This window comes from Pinus tabuliformis, chromosome 3_1, assembly GCF_031772625.1.
Source record: "Pinus tabuliformis cultivar Carrire ecotype Pingquan chromosome 3_1, CPIR1, whole genome shotgun sequence".
Lineage (NCBI taxonomy): Eukaryota > Viridiplantae > Streptophyta > Pinopsida > Pinales > Pinaceae > Pinus > Pinus tabuliformis.
In genome coordinates this window covers 721,351,354-721,372,052 of record NC_142301.1, presented here as the reverse complement: position 1 = coordinate 721,372,052, position 20,699 = coordinate 721,351,354, and positions in this window count along the sequence as shown.

Sequence of the window (20,699 nt, the reverse complement as noted above, 5' to 3'; positions counted from 1 at the left end):
CACAATCCCAAACAGATAAATTGCAAGCATAATAATTTCACATAAGAACACTCAAAAACACAAAAAGATGTTTTCTTCTTATTTCCTTTCAAAAGTAGATTGAATAGATGCAATTTACCTTTTCAGTAGTTAATGGCACTCATTTCATCAGTTTTCATCTCTTTTCCTGCAAAAGTAGGATTAATTGGAAAAATTAGGGTTTTCTAGGGTTTGCGTTACACTTTAGTCTTCTTTCTTTTTCTGCAAGTAAAATAATCTCTCTAGAATTAGCTTTCTTTCATCATAGTTACTTCTTCTGGAAACTCATAGAAGTTGGCTTGAGCTCCTACTGATATTGTGCCAGCTGACCAAGTGATAGCCTGCAGTAAGAGCTAGTACTTGTGCATACAGCGTCGTCGCTTCCAAGTTTGTTATGAACTACCAGGTTGATAAAAGTAAAGTAGGAAGTCCCAGGAGTTGTAGCATTATTGCTGCAATACTGGTGCTCACCACATTTTGGCACTATTGCTGGGGACACGTCAGAGTATTTTGTGATCACTACTTTCTTCTATTTTCTACTCCAACATTCCACTAAGTAGTTTATTTCAGTAAAAGTAGATTAGTCCTTTCATTTCTGCAATTTCCATTTCAGCAAAAGTAGATTAGCCATTTCCTTTCTTTCATTTCAATTCTACAATTTCCATTCCAACACAAGTAGATTAGTCCTTTCCTTACTTTCATTTCAATTCTGCAATTTCCATTCTAGCAAAAGAGGATTAGTCATTTCCTTGCTTTCATTTCAATTCTACAATTTCCATTTCAGCAAGTAGATAAGTCATTTCCTTGCTTTCATTTCAATTCTACCATTTCATTTCAGCAAGTTCATTTCAGTAGTTGCAATTTGTTTGTTCAATCAATTTCAGTTTTGTAGGTACAAGCAGAAAAAAGGAAAAAACCACCCAAAAAGAGATTCCCTTTCATGCCTCGTAGGAACAAAGATAATTCAAGGAAATTCCTACCCAACACCGTCACCACATCACAAAGCCACCCTTCTCTCTTCTTTGGTGGTAGTGATCTGAAAGAACCTGTAGGTGAACAACCAGAGATATATGAAGATCCTATAGCAAAAGAAGAGGAAGAAACCATCCCTCCGGAGACAATGGATGAAAACAGAAACATTAAGGGGAATGGAGAAAGAGTAGAGGGTACCTTTCCCATCCGAGAGATGAATGGGGAAACTAAAATGAAGAACATAATCCTTTCAGCCCTACCTCACTTCGATGGGTTGAAGACTGAAGATCCTGATACCTTTTTGTTTGAGTTTGCTATTATCTGTCGAACCTATGACTATGCAGAAGATGAGTAGAAGTTGAAACTGTTTCCTTCTACCCTCAAGGATGCAACATTATGCTAGTTCACGGGGTTGCTTGGCAACAGCATCACAACTTGAGCTCAGATGCAGCAAGCCTTTAATAACAAATACCAGGACTACTATATGTCGAAAGATACCAAGGAAGAAATCTTTTGAATGACCATGCAAAGCAATGAATCCTTGGAATATTACGAAGAGAGGTTTCAGCTCAACTATAAAAGGGCCAGGTGCACACTTGACCCTGAATCTCTGAAGCTGGTCCTACTCAGAGGAGTCGTGGAAGACCTTCTAGACACCCTCCATTTGTTGGCTGGGGGGGGACATCTACCAACTAACTTATGAAGACATAAAGTCTATTTTTAGAAACCATTCTAGGGTATCCAGAAAGAGAGGTAGGGGGAGTCAACCCATAGAAAGTACCTCCTCATCCAGTTCATCCCTTAAAGGAGAATTTGGAAATCTACTGGAAGATTTCAAGAGTGATATGATGCAGACTCTTGCCATGCAAATGGATACCTTGCATATCAAAAGGAAACAAGAGGAAGCAGAAAGGGCTTTGGCCATTTTTTGCCCTAGGTGCACTAGAAGGCATCCTTGGAACGAGTATCCATTGAGCTCTATAGAAGTGTGTTCAGTCTGTGAAGAATATCATCCTACAAATAAGTGTCGTTCCTTGCCCGGACATTAAGCTATATACCAGGGGACTGAAGGAGCCACTGAACCACTCTATTTCATGAACCAAAGGAGGCTACATGGACCCAGACCTTACCAGCAGGGAATTCAAGGGACATCCCAGGCATATTACAACCCCAATCAAGCCACTTCCATGCCTTCTTGGGGTCCCCTTGCTCATCCTTCCTGGTCCACACCCCCTCCTTGGTCATATCCACCTCAATATCATGCTCAACCAACTACTCATTCATTCCACTCCTATGCTCAGCCACAACCTCAGTGGAATACACCTCATCAGGGGTGGAGGCCCCAGTACAACATTCATCTCGCTCTTTTGCCTCCACCACCTGCTCAACCGCAACCATCACCTCCTGCTCCACCAAGGCAACCCAAAATGTCTGCTCAACTGAACCCGAACTCAAATAGCAGACAGTCTCAACAATTATATAGTGGGAAACCGGCATGCGCAACTTATGTTGTGGAGATTTAGGAGATTAACCTGTGATTTGGGAAGGTTCTCCCAGATAACCAGCCTCCCCCTAAGGAGGATGAGGAAGATAAAGAGGAATGTGAACCAAAAGCAATTCCTCTTTTCCCTGAGAGATTATCCGGGATAGCACAGCCTACCCCAGAAGAAACTAAACTTCTGGGAGAATTAAAATAGCTATGTGTTAAGATACCACTTCTCCATGTCATTAAGGATGTGCCGATATACAACAAAATGATCAAAGAGAAGTGTTTCAAGCATCTAGGTAGGTGCAGGAGAGATGTCTCAACCATCAATGTCATAAGACAACTGTCCGACCTAATTCTGGGGCAGGTAATTTGTCTGAAGTATCTAGACACTAGAAGCCAAGTAGTTGATGTTCACATCAATGGCACCATGATTGCCCATACCCTGATTGATTTGGGGATTGCTATTAATATGATGACAAAGGACACCATGCTCAAGCTCAACCTTTAGGGCTCCCCGAGAAAGACCACAACAGTACTGTAGTTAGTAGACCGCTCCACCATGACCCCTGAAGGGATTGTGGAAGATGTAATGGTCTCTGTTGACTCTTGCGAGTACAATGTTGATTTCCTGGTTCTCCAGCCGAAAGAAAATCTCACTGGGTATCCTCTCATTCTAGGAAGACCCTGGTTGGCTACTTTAGATGCCTACATCAGTTATCGAGCTGGGAACATGACAATCAAGAATGGGCATATGTCCAAGCAGTTAGTCCTATACCCTCCTACCCAACCATTGTTAGAACATGATCTACCTCTCTGGTTGGAGGAGGAAGATGAAGATGAAGTCTATTCTACACCGCTGTATGCAGTAGAAGCTACCATGGGGGAGGAACCACAAACTGAGGATGATATCATTGAAGACTTAATTCAAAATCCACCCCCCAGTATGTTGCCATTAGAAGAGCTAGTGAAAGAAACCCAAGACAATCCTTTATTTGATCTCTGTGTGGTTGACCCGACCTCTCTCTGAGTTAAAAATATAGAGTTCGACCCTGAAAGAACATTGAAAATCAATTCACTCCTATCCAACTCCTAGGAGAAGGAACTGTGTGGTTTATTGAAAAAACATTTAGATGCCTTCACCTAGAACTATAAGGAGATGAAGGGAGTGCACCCTTTAGTTTGTACTCATCACATTTACATTAAGGAAAATTGCAAACCAGTCAGACAACCCCAAAGGAGGATGAATCCAACCCTTAAAGACATTGTCAAGGAAGAATTACAAAAGCTATTGGATGCAGGATTCATCTACCCCATCTCTGATAGTGAATGGGTCTCTCCTTTAGTGTTGGTGCCAAATAAAAATGGTAAGTGGAGAATCTGTGTCGATTATCGGGAACTAAACAAGGCCACCAAAAAAGACCATTTTCCTTTGCCCTTCATAGATCAGGTGTTAGATGGTCTGGCAGGGAAATTTTTTTTCTCCTTCCTAGATGGGTTCAACAGGTACAATCAGATCCAAATCAGCCTGGAAGACCAAGATAAGACTACTTTCACTTGCCCTTGGGGTACCTTTGCATATTGGGTCCTTCCTTTTGGTTTGTGTAATTCTCCCACCACTTTCCAAAGAGCTGTATTGAGTATCTTTCTTGAATTGGTTCATGATGCAGTGGAAATATATATGGATGATTTTACTCCTTATGGTTCTAACTTCTAGGAAGCTCTATCTAACCTAGGAAAGGTTTTGGACAAGTGTATTGAAATGAACCTGTCCCTCAGTCCAGAAAAATGTGAGTTCCTGATGACTGAAGGGACCGTGCTAGGTCATGCAATATCTCAGCAAGGATTGCAGGTGGACCCCAACAAAATAGCCATTATCCAGAAGGTCCCACCTCCTCAAAAGGTGAGGGATGTCCAAAGTTTCTTGGGTTTAGCGGGATATTACAGAAGATTCATTAAAGACTTCAGTAAGCTAGCCTCACCATTGTTTGGCCTTTTGGGAAAAGATGTCGAGTTCATGTGGACTGACAATTTTCAGGAAGCCTTAGATACCTTGAAAAGTAAACTGGTGACTGCCCCAATTTTGAGAGGTCCAAACTGGGCCCTACCTTTCCACATTCACACAGATGCCTCAAACAAAGCAATAGGGGCAGCCTTAGGGAAAATTGATGAAAAGTTACCTTATGCCATATACTTTATAAGTAAGAATTTGTCAAAGGTAGAATTAAACTACACAGTGACCGAGAAAGAACTCCTAGCTATTGTCCATTCCTTAAATAAATTTAGACATTATATTACAGGCTATCAGACCTTTGTACACACTGATCATGCTACAATTAGGTATTTGATGAATAAACCAGATGTGAATGCTCGTATCATTAGATGGTTTCTCTTATTACAACAGTTTGATTTAACCATTATTGATAAACCTGGTAAGGAAAATGTTGTTGCTGACTTTTTGTCTAGACTAAATCTGCCTGCAGGTGAAGAAGGAACGGTGGATGATCAGATGCCAGATGAACACCTGTTCGCTATCTCAGTACTCTCCCCATGGTTTGTTGATATAGTGAATTACTTGGTTTCAGCACAGTTCCCACCACACCTGTCCTCCAAAGAGAAGAGCAAGATCATGAGGAAAAGTGCCCCTTTCACTTGGATTGGGGGCAATCTCTTCAAACTTGGCCCAGATCAGATTCTGAGAAGATGTGTCAGGGAGGAGGAAGTCTTTGACATCCTCCTGACCTATCATGATGGGCCTTGTGGAGGACATTTTGCAGCAAAGAGGACTGCCTTCAAAATTCTGCAAGTAGGTTACTATTGGCCCACTCTTCATCAAGATGTGAGGAGGTATATCAGCCAATGTGATCGGTGTCAACGGATGGGGAAACCTACTCCAAAGGATGAGATGCCCTTGCAGCCTCAAGTGACTCTCAAGCCATTTGAGAAGTGGGGCATGGACTTTGTGGGTCCTATCAACCCTCCTTCAAACCAGAAACAATACATCATTGTGTGCACTGATTATCTAAAAAAATGGGCAGAGACAAGGGAAATTAAGGCAACAACCGAAGAGAACGTAGCTGAGTTTTTGAGGGAGAACATCTTCTATAAGTTTGGATATCAAAGAGAATTAGTCAGAGATCAAGGAAGTCATTTCGCCTCCAATATGACTGAAGACCTGCTCACACATCACAGAATCAAGCACATGACTTCCACCCCCTACCATCCATAACCCAATGGATAGGTGGAAGTCACAAACAGAGCCCTAGAAGGAATTTTTACCAAAGTAGTGAGCAACAACAGAAAATATTGGGCAAATCGATTGGTTGAGGTCACCTGGGCCTACAACACCTCATGGAAGACCACCATTGGATTCACACCCTATAAATTGGTCTATGGGAAGAAGGCTTTGCTGTCAATAGAATTTGAATACAATACACTAAAGATGATAGCTCAGCTAGACCTAGATCTCAGACATGCACAAAAGGAAAGGTTACTCTAGCTAAATGGATTGGATGAACAAAGATTGCAGACCCTTCTCCACACAGAGGTAGTCCAGCTTCAAAGCAAAATATGGCATGACAAATAGATCAAAGAGAAGCAATTCCAAGAATGAGATTGGGCGCTGCTATATGACTCAAGGTATAAATATTTCAAGGGCAAACTTAGGACAAGATGGCTGGAACTATACACAATAGAAAAGTGCAATGACAATGGTTCGGTTCTGATCAGGACCATCGATGAAGAAGCCATCCCCATGCTTGTCAATGGGCATAGGTTGAAAATCTACAAGAAGCCCCTCTCCAAGCAAGAATTCATTGAAAATAAAAGTAAAACAGTGTTGGTAGTGGAGCATGTCTCTGCCTCCACTCCACCCACTCCCTAAAAAAAAAAAAAAATAATAAACAGAAAAACAAAAAGAAAAAATGAGGAGAATAAAGATACCTGGGTAAAAACCTCCCCTTGGAGGCACTGAGGGTAGGTGGGTAGGGTGAAAACCTCCTAGAGGTACCCTAACTGTCTCTTACAAAAAAAAAAAAAAAAAAACAGAAAAAGAAAAATTAACTTCTTCTTGAGTGCATTGTAGGATGCAGGAGGACCAAAGAAGGAAAGGGCAACATCACACAAGCCGATTACATCTCTTCTAGTCCCTCTTCCATCATTTCTGTCTTCCGCCATCCCCTGACATTGCTTTTTCTAAAATCTATGCATCCTACAGGAGGCACTGTGTGTTATATAGGAAGCTCCTGTAGAAATCACAGAGAGCTCGAAGTCAAGTAAAAGAAGGGATTGAAAAGCTAGAAACTTTCACAGAAGGCCTGTGGGCCATCCTAATGCCATTCATCCTCATAACCCTCCATTCCATACCTACACCACTACATTTCCACTCACTTCTTTCTTCCCTGCACATAAAACGCAGAAATCATGTTTCTTTTGGTTTTTTAGAAAAATAAAAAAATAAACAAGCAACATCCTTAACTCTTACCTATTGCATACCAACTGCTTTCCCATGACTGTGAAAATCTTCCTCAGATTCCTCTCAAGTCCCTACTCAACCCTCGGCCAAAAGTTTTAGAGGGAGAAACAGCTACAGGAATTCCTGTAGGATTCCTATAGCAACTGATCTCCTTAAGAATCGAGCTCCAGAGGCAGGGTCAGTGTAGCCATAGATGTGTAGAATGCGCAAGGAGCTAGATCCTGATTGAAGATCACTTGTACAAAGTAGTTTAGCCACCAATCCAGAAGCCACAAGCACTAGCAGCAAAAATCCATGGATAGAATGCCAAAGTCTAAGCATGCAACAACACAGTAGCACACAATTCTCAACTAACAGGTAAGTGACTAAACCCATTCCTTTGTTGCATGGGTATAGTTTAAAAACTGCATGGACAAATGAGATGGTCGAGATTGAACTAGATTGGTGCCTAGCTAACTGGCCACCCTTGTCCAGATCAAACAGTGCTCCGCAGGTGCACTCAGAACATGTGTTCAGTCAGCTCAAAAAAAATCTCAGAACAGGTAGTGGCGGAGTCCAATGGGAATGATGGAAGTGATTACAGCAAGTGGCATAAACGTTCCATGATGACACTGCAGTGGGGACCAACGGTCCGAATGAGGGTAATGTACCCTTCCTGCCACCTCACCTCATCACTATAGAACTTTCTCGTAAGCTTAAGTACATTGCAGTCGACCACCTTCACCACCTTTTTTCTCATTTGTGTTGACGTGCTCTCGATTGTAACAACCAACCTACCACCTACAGAGCCTTGAAACAGTCGAATTTTGTCATTTTAAGGACCTACCTGCTTATCGCGCTTTACAAGAGCATTATCGGTCTCTATAGGAGCATTATCGGACTCTACAAGAGCGGAAACATAGTCCTATGGGAGCCTTTCTACAGGAGGGCTAGTGAGCAGCATCACAGAGGAAATTTCAGGATTTTATGGCAAATTCGAGCTCGAAGAGGTAGGCTTTATGTAGACCCTCTCTGCATTTCTGTCTCTACAAAGGTTGGTGTGATTCTAAGAGAGGTATTGAGTTTAAAAAGGAAGGAAAGTGAGAATAGACTCTGCCTATGTTTTTAAGAAATTATATATATAGTTTCTCGATTTTCTCCTTTCCCGAAATACTGTCTCTCTCCTCTGTGGTATTCTCCATTGAAAAAAGATGATGCAAGTTTAGAAAAGTAGGCCTGAAAACAGTGAATTTGTGTTAGGTAGTCTGCACATTTTGTAAGAAGAAAGACACAGTCCTGTATGTTCTCTATTTTTTAAAGGTATTTTTTCCCTCAGAAAAACAAAGAAGTAATGTAAGTCTAGAGAACCGAGTTTGGAAGAAAGGAAAGTTGCAATTTGTCTTGTTTAAAAGAAAGAACATGAAAACTCTATCTCTCTCTTCCCTGAAAGAAATCCTCAATTGTTCCTCTGTTTTTAGGATTGAAACTTGCTCCCTCCCTCTTCAACTAAATATTCTAGCAAAATATGAAACATCATGACAAGGGGGTTTTATGAGGAAGGAGCCTCTAAATTCAACTAAGCTACATGACCATCCAGAAGTGGTAGCCCTCTTTACTAGAGAAAATTGGATGCCTTTCTTTGAAAAGTTTCATGGGTATGATGATGAAGTCATAGAGGAATTTGCATTTTCTTTAAAACCTCACTCAAAAGCCCATGCCAGTGTCAGTTTCAGGGGTCTAACCATAGAACTCACACCAAAATTCATCAATAGGGTCACTGGTCTCCCACTTGGACTACCCTGGAGCAAGGAAGAAAAACCATTAGGTCAGGTTGCAAAGAAAACCTTTTTCCAGCCTAATGAGCACCCTGTGGAAGACAAGAATGGCATCAAGAGAACCAACATACCTTACCCCTGGGATGAGGTCAGCTATCAGATTATCAAATACATCTCTTGTGAAGGAAGATACAACATAGTTTATGGGTATCATTTCAGACTTTTGCATGAATTGAGGTATGGCATGGATCTCCCTGCACCTCAAAAACTCAGTGTTCCCTATTTTCTCCTCCAATCCTTAATAGAATCTAGCATCAAATTGAAGGCAGGAGTTCCAGACCAATTGGCTCACCATGGGCTAATTAAATTGCTGGTGGAAGATGCCCTCCACACTTTCACAATTCCCATAGCTTGGGAGATTTTCAGAAACATGACTAAAGAGGATGATATAAAAGCTCTCACCTATGACCTCAGTCCACCTGAAAGTGAGGAAGAAGAACAAAGAGGAGAAACTGGGAAGGAAATCCATGAAGAAGAGAAGAACACTCAAATGGAAGAAGAGGAAACCCAACCAGAGAAAGAAGAAAACCAGACAGAAAAGGAGAAACATGACACCACCAGAGATGAGCCTAAAGTAGAAAAGAGGAAAGAATCAAAAGTAGAAAAGGGTAAAACCACAGTAGAGAAAAAGAAGAGGCCTAGAACTGAAAAGAAGAAGCCTAGGACAGTTCAGAAAAAGGTTACCACAGAAAAAGCAGAAGCTAAGAAAGAAGAGGAGCAAACCAAATTAGAGACAGAAGAAGCAAAACCAACAGGAACAGAAAAGACAGCAGATGAAGGAAAAGAAGCACAACAGGAAGAAGTGTCTCCTAAGACACTAGCAAGGGAGGCAGCAACTGTTCTTGCTGCACTTAGTACTCCAGCCAAGCCCAAAGGAAAAAGGAAAAGACAACCATCCATGTACTTCAAGGCTCAAAAAAGCACCAGAATAAAGATGGGGAAGCCTCAGCCATCTTCAAAGGAGCCCATCATCATTGAAGATTCCCCTACTGCCAAAAAGGAGGAATCTCCATCCAAAACCCCCATCACCTATGAGAGAGGAAGTCCTAAGACCTCCACTTGGAAAGAAAGGATAAAACTACAGGACTCTAAAACTGTCCTACAGGAGGCACAAACCGCCCTACAGGAGACCTGGACAAAGCTACGGGAGACTGAGAAACTTGAGAAAGAGGTAGAAGAGTAGACCAAGGAGAAAGATAAGGCAAAAGAGATACCAGAACCTGACCCATAGCCTAATTTGGGCTCTTATTACAACCTTCTTGAAGGAGGAAAAATTATCCCTTAGAAATTTGCAGTCCCGCTCTTCTTTGAGCTAGAAAAAGAAAGGGTCAGAAGCCATAGGTGGATGTAGATCACAAAATCAAAAGGGGTGGAAGACATTGGGCACATGGAAAACAATTTTAGATATATGGGCAAAGAATTAAGCATTGTAAGGCATATAGAAGGAATTAGGAGATCACAATTGAAAGAAGAAAATGAAAGGTTAAAGAAGCAACTGCAAGCGAGGGAACCCCAGCCAGAAAATGAGCTGCTAATCTTAGGAAGACAGCAGCAGGAAAAGGAACCCCAGGAAGAAAGTGAGATATTAATAAGACAACAACACGAAAGGGAACCCTAGGCAGAAAGTGAGGTATTGATCTTAAGAAGGCAGCTACAGGAAAGGGAAGCCCAAGTAGCTTGCATAGCCAGCTAGGCTATGGAGGCACTACAGTGCCGGCAGGCAGCCAAATAATATGCAGTATACCTCAAACATTAGTGGCTCCAGTTACAAATCAAGACTCTGGCCCAGAGAGGAACCATACCTTTTCAGGATTATGGCCAATTCATGGATCTATGTGACCACAGTTCAGCTGAGGACAAAGCGAAGCTAGCAGAGTTTTATTTACACAACATGGACCTTACTGATATGAACCTATGGGACCCTAATGTTGTGTTAGGAGACTTGCTGCTGATGGCCATGGAATCTTGGATGAGCCATGAAGAGAAAAGGGCATCAGAAATCCAGAAAATGGTGGCAAAAGAGCAAAATGAACCTCTGATGATTAGTGAAGAACCATCAGATCCTATGGCTCTCATTTATGCACACCAGCATCTTGTAACTAATCCTCAAAGTTCGCCTAAGTACATCAATGAGCAAGCTCAGGCTATTGCACATTTTGAAGACATGGAAAGGTTGTTTAGGGAAGATTGCATCCATGCCTACATGAGAAGGTGGAACAAAATGCCCCACAGCCTACAGATCAGGGAGTACCACTCCCTAAATAGAATGAGAGAAGCACTAATAAGAGTGCCCTTGTATAAGCACTCTATGCAAAGTCTAAAGGCCCATTGGATTGGTCTAAATTTGAGTCCTCCATTGTTGCTAGGACTACTAGAAGGCACAAAGGAAGAAGAGGAAAAACAACAGTGAGAAAATTTCGATGCCAAAGCTGGATTCCATGATAGGGAAGAGGATCTCATATCTAAAGCATGGAATGTCAGGAAGGCCATCAAGGCCATCAAGGATGAGGAGATAGATTAGATGCTCAGAGGATGAGAAACACTTTCAGTAGGGGGGTGATGATGAGCCCCATAAATGGGTAATTATATGGGCTCATTCTGCCTCTTAATTCTACTTAATCCACCATTCTCATTATTTTATTGCATGTTTTCGTTATATTTATGCTAATAGAGTGAATTGGGTTAGTCATTATACCATGAAGTCTAATGTGTGCTTTATGTAGATTTTTTAGTCAATTTTGGACAAAGTCAAAGGATTTATGAGCATTTGGCAGCCAATATTCAAAGAAAATAGGGAAGAGGATTTGTAAGGGGTGTTCCCTTCATTTATGAACCCTTACCTCAAATTCTCCATCAGAAACTTGGAGCACAAGTAGCCACATTAGTGCATCCAAGAGGCAGCCGAACAAGTAAAGAAGGATTGTTTCTTATCTATAGTTTTGGGAAGCTGAGCTCCTTGATTTTAGGAGGTCTGTTAAAGGATTCCATTTGTATAAGTAAGGGGGCTTATAGCCTCAGTAGATTAGCTAGTTATTAGTAAAAAAATTCACTTTTGTACAACTGCAATTCAGCTCATTTTCGAGCTTCCTTTTTAAGGACAGTTTATGTAATGTGACTTTTATTTTTAATAATGGAGATGAAACAGTTTTTGAGCCAGCACTAATCCCTTTCAAAGGGCTAAAGCTCTTGGGTTAGGGCCCAACCCAAGCTTCCCAACACCTCTTGCCTTGTACTTATATGTCTTTTTTATTAAGTTCATGAGTTAATTGTTGTTACATGAATACATTCTACCTTGTTTAGATTAGGTTGCTTTTGATGGTTTGCGTAGCTGCTTTTCTTTTAGTTGCTGAAGTAGGTTCATACAGTGATAGGCTAAGCTTCAAAAAGGAAAAAAATAGGCCCTGATCTCTTTTCTCTCTTCCTCGAATCATTATTTGAGGTCATGGCACCATTGCTGCCACCAAAAACACAGTTTTTCTCTTCCATGCAATTTCTAGTGTGATGACTTGATTTGAAAGTTAATGTATTGCTTCAGATTCAGTTTGCCACGATCATTTCCTATTTTTACAAGATATCTCTTTGCATTCTTTTCTGTTCAAAGGTTATTATTCAGCATTTTATGTTTCTAGGTCAAAAATTAGGTCACTTAGAGATATTTATGTTTTCAAGGTATAGCTAGTCCTTTCTCTGATTAGTTTTTGTAAGTAGATGTGTAGATATCCAATAGGATGCATCAGCTCACCATACATCCATGAAGCAACCAGCATCAGCTCACTTCTCACAGATTTCCCAACTCATTCGCAGCATTTCACCAATCTGCCCTAATTTCTGCATTTTTTTCATAGGCTTCCCTCTTGCCATTTGAACAAATCCAACCATCCTCTTCTTTCTTGATCTTCCTTGACAAGCTCCAGACACCTTAACACACCCCTCTAGTCTTCAACTACCCTTTCCCACCATTTCTCCACCTTCAAAACCTCCAAAAATAACTCTCGGCATCCTCCTGTAGATCCCCTGCAGCGTCTTGTGGAATTTCCTGTAAGTGATTTTTTGAAATCTGATTGCAAGGGAAGTATTTAGAAGGGTGCTAGAGGCTTCTTAGGACTCCTCCACACCTTTCTACACCCCTGCAAAAACCAGATCCACCCTCCATCGCCACCAAACCTTTGCCACAATCACAAACAGATAAATTACAAGCATAATAATTTCACATAAAAACACTCAAAAACACAAAAAGATGTTTTCTTCTCATTTCCTTTCAGGAGTAGCTTGAATATATGCAATTTACCTTTTCAGTAGTCAATAACACTCATTTCATCAGTTTTCATCTCTTTTCTTGCAAAAGTAGGGTTAGTTGGAAAAATTAGGGTTTGCTAGGGTTTGTGTTACACTTCAGTCTTCTTTCTTTTTCTGCAAGTAGAAGAGTCTCTGTAGAGCTAGCTCTCTTTAATCACAGTTAAAAGCTTCTTTTGGAAATTCAAAGAAGTTGCCTTGCACTCTTAGTGATCTTGTGCGAGCTGACTTGTGCGAGCTGACGAAGTGATAGCCTACAGTAAGAGCTAGTACTTGTGCATATAGCACCATCGCTTCCAAATTTGTTACGAACTACGAGGTTGATAAAAGTAAAGTAGGAAGCCCCAGGAGTTGCAGCATTATTGCTGCAATACTGGTGCTCACCAGCAGTCATCACCATAGGTTATAATCAAGGAAACTTTTAAGGATGGGAAATTATCTTGAAGTTTAAAACATTGGTGAATCTCACTAGTCCCTAATATGCAAACTATAGAATGTTTATTGATATATTTGTAAAATTATTCAAATTTACAATGTTTATATATATATTCTCTATATAACATTGGTAATTTTTAAGGTAAAATTGTTTTATATTATAAAATTTGGGCTAATCATTTTTAGAAAAGATGGAATTTTGCGAATATTTGTTTTGGAAAAATCATGGAAAATTAGCCCACCTACGAATATTAGCCCCTAAAATTTTCCATGGTTATAATTTTGAAAAGAATCATTATGAAATGTTATGTTTCTATTATTGTAATTAATTATATTCATATAATATCTATATTATAATACTCTTGTGAAGAGTTTTTCTTATGTGAATCTTTTGGTGTGCAGATTTCTCTACACAAGCGAAGCTCACTGATTGCTCATATAGAAGGGCACCTTCGAAAAACTTCTTATGTTGTGGTTAATTATGGAACCTTTTCCCATAAACATTAATGGGATATCAGAAGTGTAGATGTTATTAAAGGAGCTATTGTAATATAAGCATCATTGAGATTAGAATGATGTGAGTGTAGCATCCACTGTATTTTTAATATGTTTACCAAAGTGTCTGCCACTAATGAATCTAAATGTTAAATAAAACTATGGTATTTAGCTAATTGTCTTCACAACATCCTCACAAAATTTTCAAATTAAGAGGTAAAATTGTTTATAACTTGTAATTTGGATTATCTCCAAATTCCAATCTTGATTCAAAGCTCTTCCAAGATGGTATAATAATATATTGAATTATTAAATAGTTTTAATGATCGTGGACTATTGATGAAATATTTATTGCATAAATAAATACATTAAGTTTGAAATGATTGAATTTGGTTCCATGTTATTTTTATTTTGGTTTGAAAAATGAAAGACTGTATAAGTTCCAAAGTGACGTGCAGATATGGATAGCTAAAGGAGTTGGAGCTAATAGGCATTGACTAAAGTCATGGTAGAGTGCAGGGAGATGTGTGTGCAAAACAAGGAACACAAACCTTCACATCCCCACACCTCAGCACTTTCATATAACAAGGCTTCCTTTACATAAAAATACAACCTCTATTGTGTGAAGGATGTGTGTGTGGGAGGATATAACGAGGTTTCCTGTACATAAAAAGATAACTTCCATTGTGTGGAGGATGTGTGTGTCGAATGATGTGTGTGTGAAGTAGGGAATACAAACCTATACATATCCACACTTTTTCACTTTCGTATAATGAGTCTACATTTATATATGTTGTGATGTTAGCTAGTTTCATTTGGGTGAGGAGTGAATAATTGTTCTATAGAGATACAAGACTGAGTTTGTACTTACCACATTTTATTTTTTCACTAGCTCACATCGATGCAACAACACATGCGGCATCATTCCCACCAACATAGAATCTGGTGGGATAAGGCAGAGTTATGGGAAAGCTACAGTTTGGTAAAGCGCTTATGTTCCAAAGATACATGCATTGAAGAACGATATGGGTGTTACACGTCTTCCCAACTAACCAAATTGGAAGCCTTCTACCTTTGGGTAAGACGCAATGATTTTCCTGCTCCTTATGTTGAAGGGGATCTTCCATAAATGTATAGCATGATATTTTGTTGGCTTGGGACAACATTGCATTTGGGAATAGTCCTTGGGCATCCTCAATTAGTTATTATTAGTAAGGTTGACTATGACTGGGAGGTTAAGTTATTCTTTCACAAGCTCGAGAATTATGTGCGTGTCTTCTCCCCATTCCTGAATCTAGACTACATTGAGGATGTTGATGTTGATTTGGATCTTTGGATTTATGATGTATTGGAACTTTTTATCAAGTACCCTATGATCCACTGCTCTAGCTCACGTCGGCTTCACTCACGGAACAATATCATACCATGTGGGTTCATATTGGGAGATATATATTGAGGAAAAAATGACATAATATATTGGGGGATGTATAGGGGGTAAAGGGTTTTTATATTGGAAAATACAAAAAATGGAGCTTAAAGTGAATGAAAAAATATAAAGGAGCATAAATAATGTTAATGAAAAATGGAGACCTACAATATCTAGTGAAAGTGGTGGTTTTTTAAATTGCGAAGTTTTATTGGGTTCATATTCGTACGGGGTTAAATAGTGTGATTTTTCGAGGGATTTTCCAATATGTAGTCAGATTAAAAGTATTGCTTAATATGCCATGAAATCACGTGATGAGTTAGAGATTCACCGAGTGAATCCCGTGTGGTCTAACTCTAGTGTTTGAGTTTTTTTGGGAGCAATAATTTCGGGGTCCCCAACCCAAATCACTTGGGGAAACCTGAGAGAGAAGGTATACAATAAAATTAGGAATGTACCTATAATACTCTATTGTAGTGGCCCAAAATTTCCTTCTCGTAATAGTTGTTGTGGGTCCCCCCTTATTAAGAATTTCCTCGAATATTTGTGGTGGGAGTGGAGTCCATTTTGATTAACGTGAATAACGACTGCCATTTTGTTTGAAGCATGGAGAATTATTTCACTAATGAAGGCTATCTCAAGGCAAAACCCATTCTTTTGAAATTGAATCAATAAGCTTTGTTCTCATGATGTGCAATTCAATTCAATCTCTGAAGGTTAGATTTGAGAGGGTACAATATTTGCTTTCCACTAAATATAGAATCCCTAAGGTTTTGAGAGGCTACACTACTTTCTTTGCGTGAATACCTAACCTTTGAGATCATAAAGTAAGTGAAAATTGTGTACATGCATCAAAGTAGGTGACAATTATGTAAATGCATCAACAAGTCTCGAAACTACCTTGTATTGTGTAGATGAATCTACCAGTCTTGAAACTATATGCATCAATGAGTCTTGAGATGGAATATCGAATGCACAACAATCATCCCTACAATTAGTGCTGACCTTGAAAATGTATCAATATGATACCATCATAGTGTTGCTATACTTCTGTAACAATGTGTAATGATGAGAATCACGCCTCGGGTTCGCATGGATTGGGTAGATTCCAACAGTAGCTTTTCTTCACATGCTTTTGAAAAAGGTATTGGTCACTATCATGGCATATATATTTTTTAATAGGTTCCCTTCCTAGGGCCAAGTTATTTATAAGTTTAGGCTCATAATAAATTGACCGATATGCAGGGTTATTGAAGAAAATTGATTAACTACAATAGTATACACCCATAGAATATAATTTCCCAAGGATATGCAGGTGGGTATCCATTTCCGCATATATTTTTGCAATAATAACCTCATTCCATAAAATTAAATGATGTATCATCAGATTTGAATCGTTTCAGATAACTTAAAACGAAATCAAATCAGCTTGAAGTGAATATTCACTATCTAGCATGCGAATGTTACAGAATTTGTCGACCATTAAACTACAGTAAAGCCACTCTTGGATGAAATACATTATAATTCTTCCATTTTGATATATTATTTTTAAAATTTCCTAAAATTCAATGATTATGTTCCCTAACTCTATTGAGACTTGGGATTTAACTGCTACCGAGAGAGACAATAAATGATCAATCGGCTCTGGAATTTTATGATCATGAAGTAGGCCCAATTGCGCTTATTGATAAAAATAATAAGTTGAGGGATGGAAATCGATTCATTTATGAAATTGTCTAAAATTTCAATCGTGTATACAATTGTGGAGGTTGTGCAGAATTCCACATTATGAATGCTTTCTCCACACATTTAAGTTACTCCACATTTTTGCACAAAGTTTCGCACTTCTGCACCGAAAATAAAATTTGTAAATTGTTGTCAAGACCCGTACTTATTTTATTAATAATAAATTGTGCAGAGTCTAGAGATCCAAACATAGTCCACACAATGGACTTCCTTCGCACTCCCGAACATATGCAACAGTGTTAATTTTAAAAATATACCTAACGCCATTGTTGTCACTAAAATGTAGATTTTCATATATTTTTAGTTGTTGCTTGCATATTGGTTAATTAATTGTAACAGGTAAAGAGGTTAGGAGTGAGGATCGCCACAACAAATATATTGAATAACATTTGGTAACATAAAAATGACAGAGCGAAGATGTAAACAACATGATCACAGTGAGCTGTGGGGTACGGTTGCTTGGAAACACTCAACATGTGGAAATATTGAAAATACAAGTCATGTAAAAGGGTACGCTCGAGTGATCTCTCCACGTGTTGGATCAGGTGCACAGCTAACATAAAATACACACAACAATTATCACACATAAACATACGAATTAATGTGGTTCACCCAACCAATCTGGGCTACGTCCACCAAACATAGGCATCAGGAATATATTAATCAAATTAAAAGATTACATCATGAAATCCTCACACTCTCTCTTGGCAAATCATCTGAATGATTGCCTGTTATATAGCATAGACAATCTAACAGCCTCATAACTCCCTCACATCAAATATAGGAGGCATTAGCTCCCTCCTAACAACCTGGAGCTAACCTAGGAACTGAATCCCTATTGTTGTCATCCTTCAGAGATTTTTGCCTATTTGACTCAAACAAAAAATCTCAACAATCTCCACCTTGACAACAATTCGCCTGATGCCCTGTTATTATTATTTTATCTTTTCTGCAAGCCAAGAGAAGCCAAACACCAACGTAGCTTTTCCAACAAAACTGGTTTCATGAACATGTCTGCACAGTTCTCCTTTGTATGCACCTTTTCAAGAGAAACTCCCCTTTCAGTGATAACCTATCTTACAAAATGATATTTGATTGGAATATGCTTTGACTTACTATGATAGGCCAGATTCTTAGCCAAATGTATTGCACTTTGACTGTCACAAAGTAACCTGATGTTATCCTGTAACCTACCAAACTCACCAAGCAAACCTTTCAACCAAACCGCCTCTTTGCAAGCATGCGAAGCAGCAATGTATTCTGCTTCAGTAGTGGATAAAGCAACAATGTTCTGTAGCTTTGACACCCAGCTTATAGCTCCACCTGCAAGAGTAAAGACGTACCCTGAAGTTGACTTTCTCTTATCCAAATCACCTGCAAAATCAGAATCAACATATCCGCAAACAAATTCACTACTCTTATTGTAAGAAATACAATAACTACTTGTGTCTCTCAAGTACCGAAGCACCCATTTCACTGCTGACCAGTGCTCTTTACCCAGATTTTCCATGTACCTGCTGACAACCCCAACTGCATGAGAAATATCTGGTCGCGTACACACCATCGCATACATCAAACATCCTACTACATTGGCATAAGGAATTCGAGACATATAATCCTTTTCTTCATCTGTATTAGGACATAAACTCGAAGAAAGCTTAAAATGGGAAGCTAAAGGGATCGACACAGGCTTCACATTGTTCATACCAAACCTCAAAAATATTTTCTCAACATACTTCTGTTGTGATAGCCACAGCTTACCATTGCCCCTGTCTCTGAAAATCTCCATGCCCAAAATCTGTCTTGCCGCTCCTAGATCTTTCATATCAAACGTCCTTGCCATCTGAGTCTTCAACCTGTTGATTTCATCAATGCTTTTGCTTGCTAAAAGCATATCATCAACATACAACACTAAGATAATGAACAAGCCATTATTTAACTGCTTAAAATAAACACAATGATCATATTCACTTCTTACATATTTCTGACTCAACATGAAAGAATCAAACTTCTTATACCACTGCCGAGGCGACTGCTTCAGGCCATATAATGACTTCTTGAGCCTGCAGACAAATTTCGCATTGCGATGTTGAACAAACCCTTCCGGTTGTTCCATATATATTTCCTCATCTAAATCACCATGTAGAAATGCAGTCTTAACATCTAACTACTGCAACTCCAAATCAAACAAAGCCACTAATGCTAACAAAATTCTAATTGAAACAATTTTAACCACTGGTGAAAATATCTCATGAAAGTCTATGCCAGCTTTTTGAGAAAACCCTTTCGCAACCAACGGAGCTTTATACCTGTCTTCTGTATCATTCACACCCCGTTTCAGCTTGAACACCCACTTGCATCCCACAGTTTTCTTGCCTTTGGGAAGTTCAACCAGATCCCACGTACCATTTTTACCTAAGGCTATCATTTCTTCCTTCATGGCTGCTTTCCATTTGTCACTATTTGAACCTTCTACAGCTTCCTGATAACACAAAGGTTCATCATCATTAGCGATCAGAGCAACTGAATCATCATACCTTCTCGGACGGCGTTTGATCCTTGTAGATCTCCTTAAGAATGTTTCTGGTGCTTCCACAACTGGCTGTCTATCAACTGTAGGAATTTCTTCATGATCGCCATCTGAGACCTGTTCATGTCCTCCATCTGAACCCTGTTCATAATCTGATTCTGAAACCTGTTCATGACTAGAATCTGAACTATGGTCGTTATGACTATCATTAGAAATGCTGTCAAACTGAATATGCTGGAAATCAGATACATCATCCTGTTTCAATCTTCTATCTACATCTAACTGTACAAGAGAGGATTCATTAAACCTTACATCTCTGTTGATGATGATTTTGCGGGTAGTAGGATCCCACAATCTAAATCCCTTTGTTCCATCACCATACCCAACAAAGATATACCTTTTAGACTTTGGATCTAATTTAGTTCGCTGATGTTTAGGCACTAGAGCATATGCATCACAACCAAACACTCTGAGTTTAGAATAGTCACAAGGGTGTCCTGTCCATACCTCTTGCAGAACCTTGCAGTCTATTGCCGTTGATGGAGATCGGTTTATCACATAACAAGCAGTTGCCACTGCTTCCGTCCACAGCTCCTTTGGCAACCCGGCATTACTCAGCATACACCTTGCTCTCTCTAGAAGAGTCCTGTTCATGCGTTCAGCAACTCCATTCTGTTGAGGAGTATAAACCGTGGTCTTATGTCTTTCGATCCCTGCATCCTTGCAATAGCTGTCAAACTCCTTGGAGGAAAACTCACCACCATTGTCAGTTCTTAAACATTTGATAGTTCTACTAGTGCTGTTTTCTACCAATGCTCTAAACTGCTTGAAAACTGTAAAACAATCAGACTTCTTTTTCAACACGAAGACCCAAACTTTCCGAGAAAAGTCATCAATGAATGATACAAAATAAGATGAACCACCATATGGCGTTGTAGGGGCTGGACCCCAAACATCTGAATGGATATAATCAAGTATGCCTTTACTAGTATGTTTGCCTGTTTTAAACT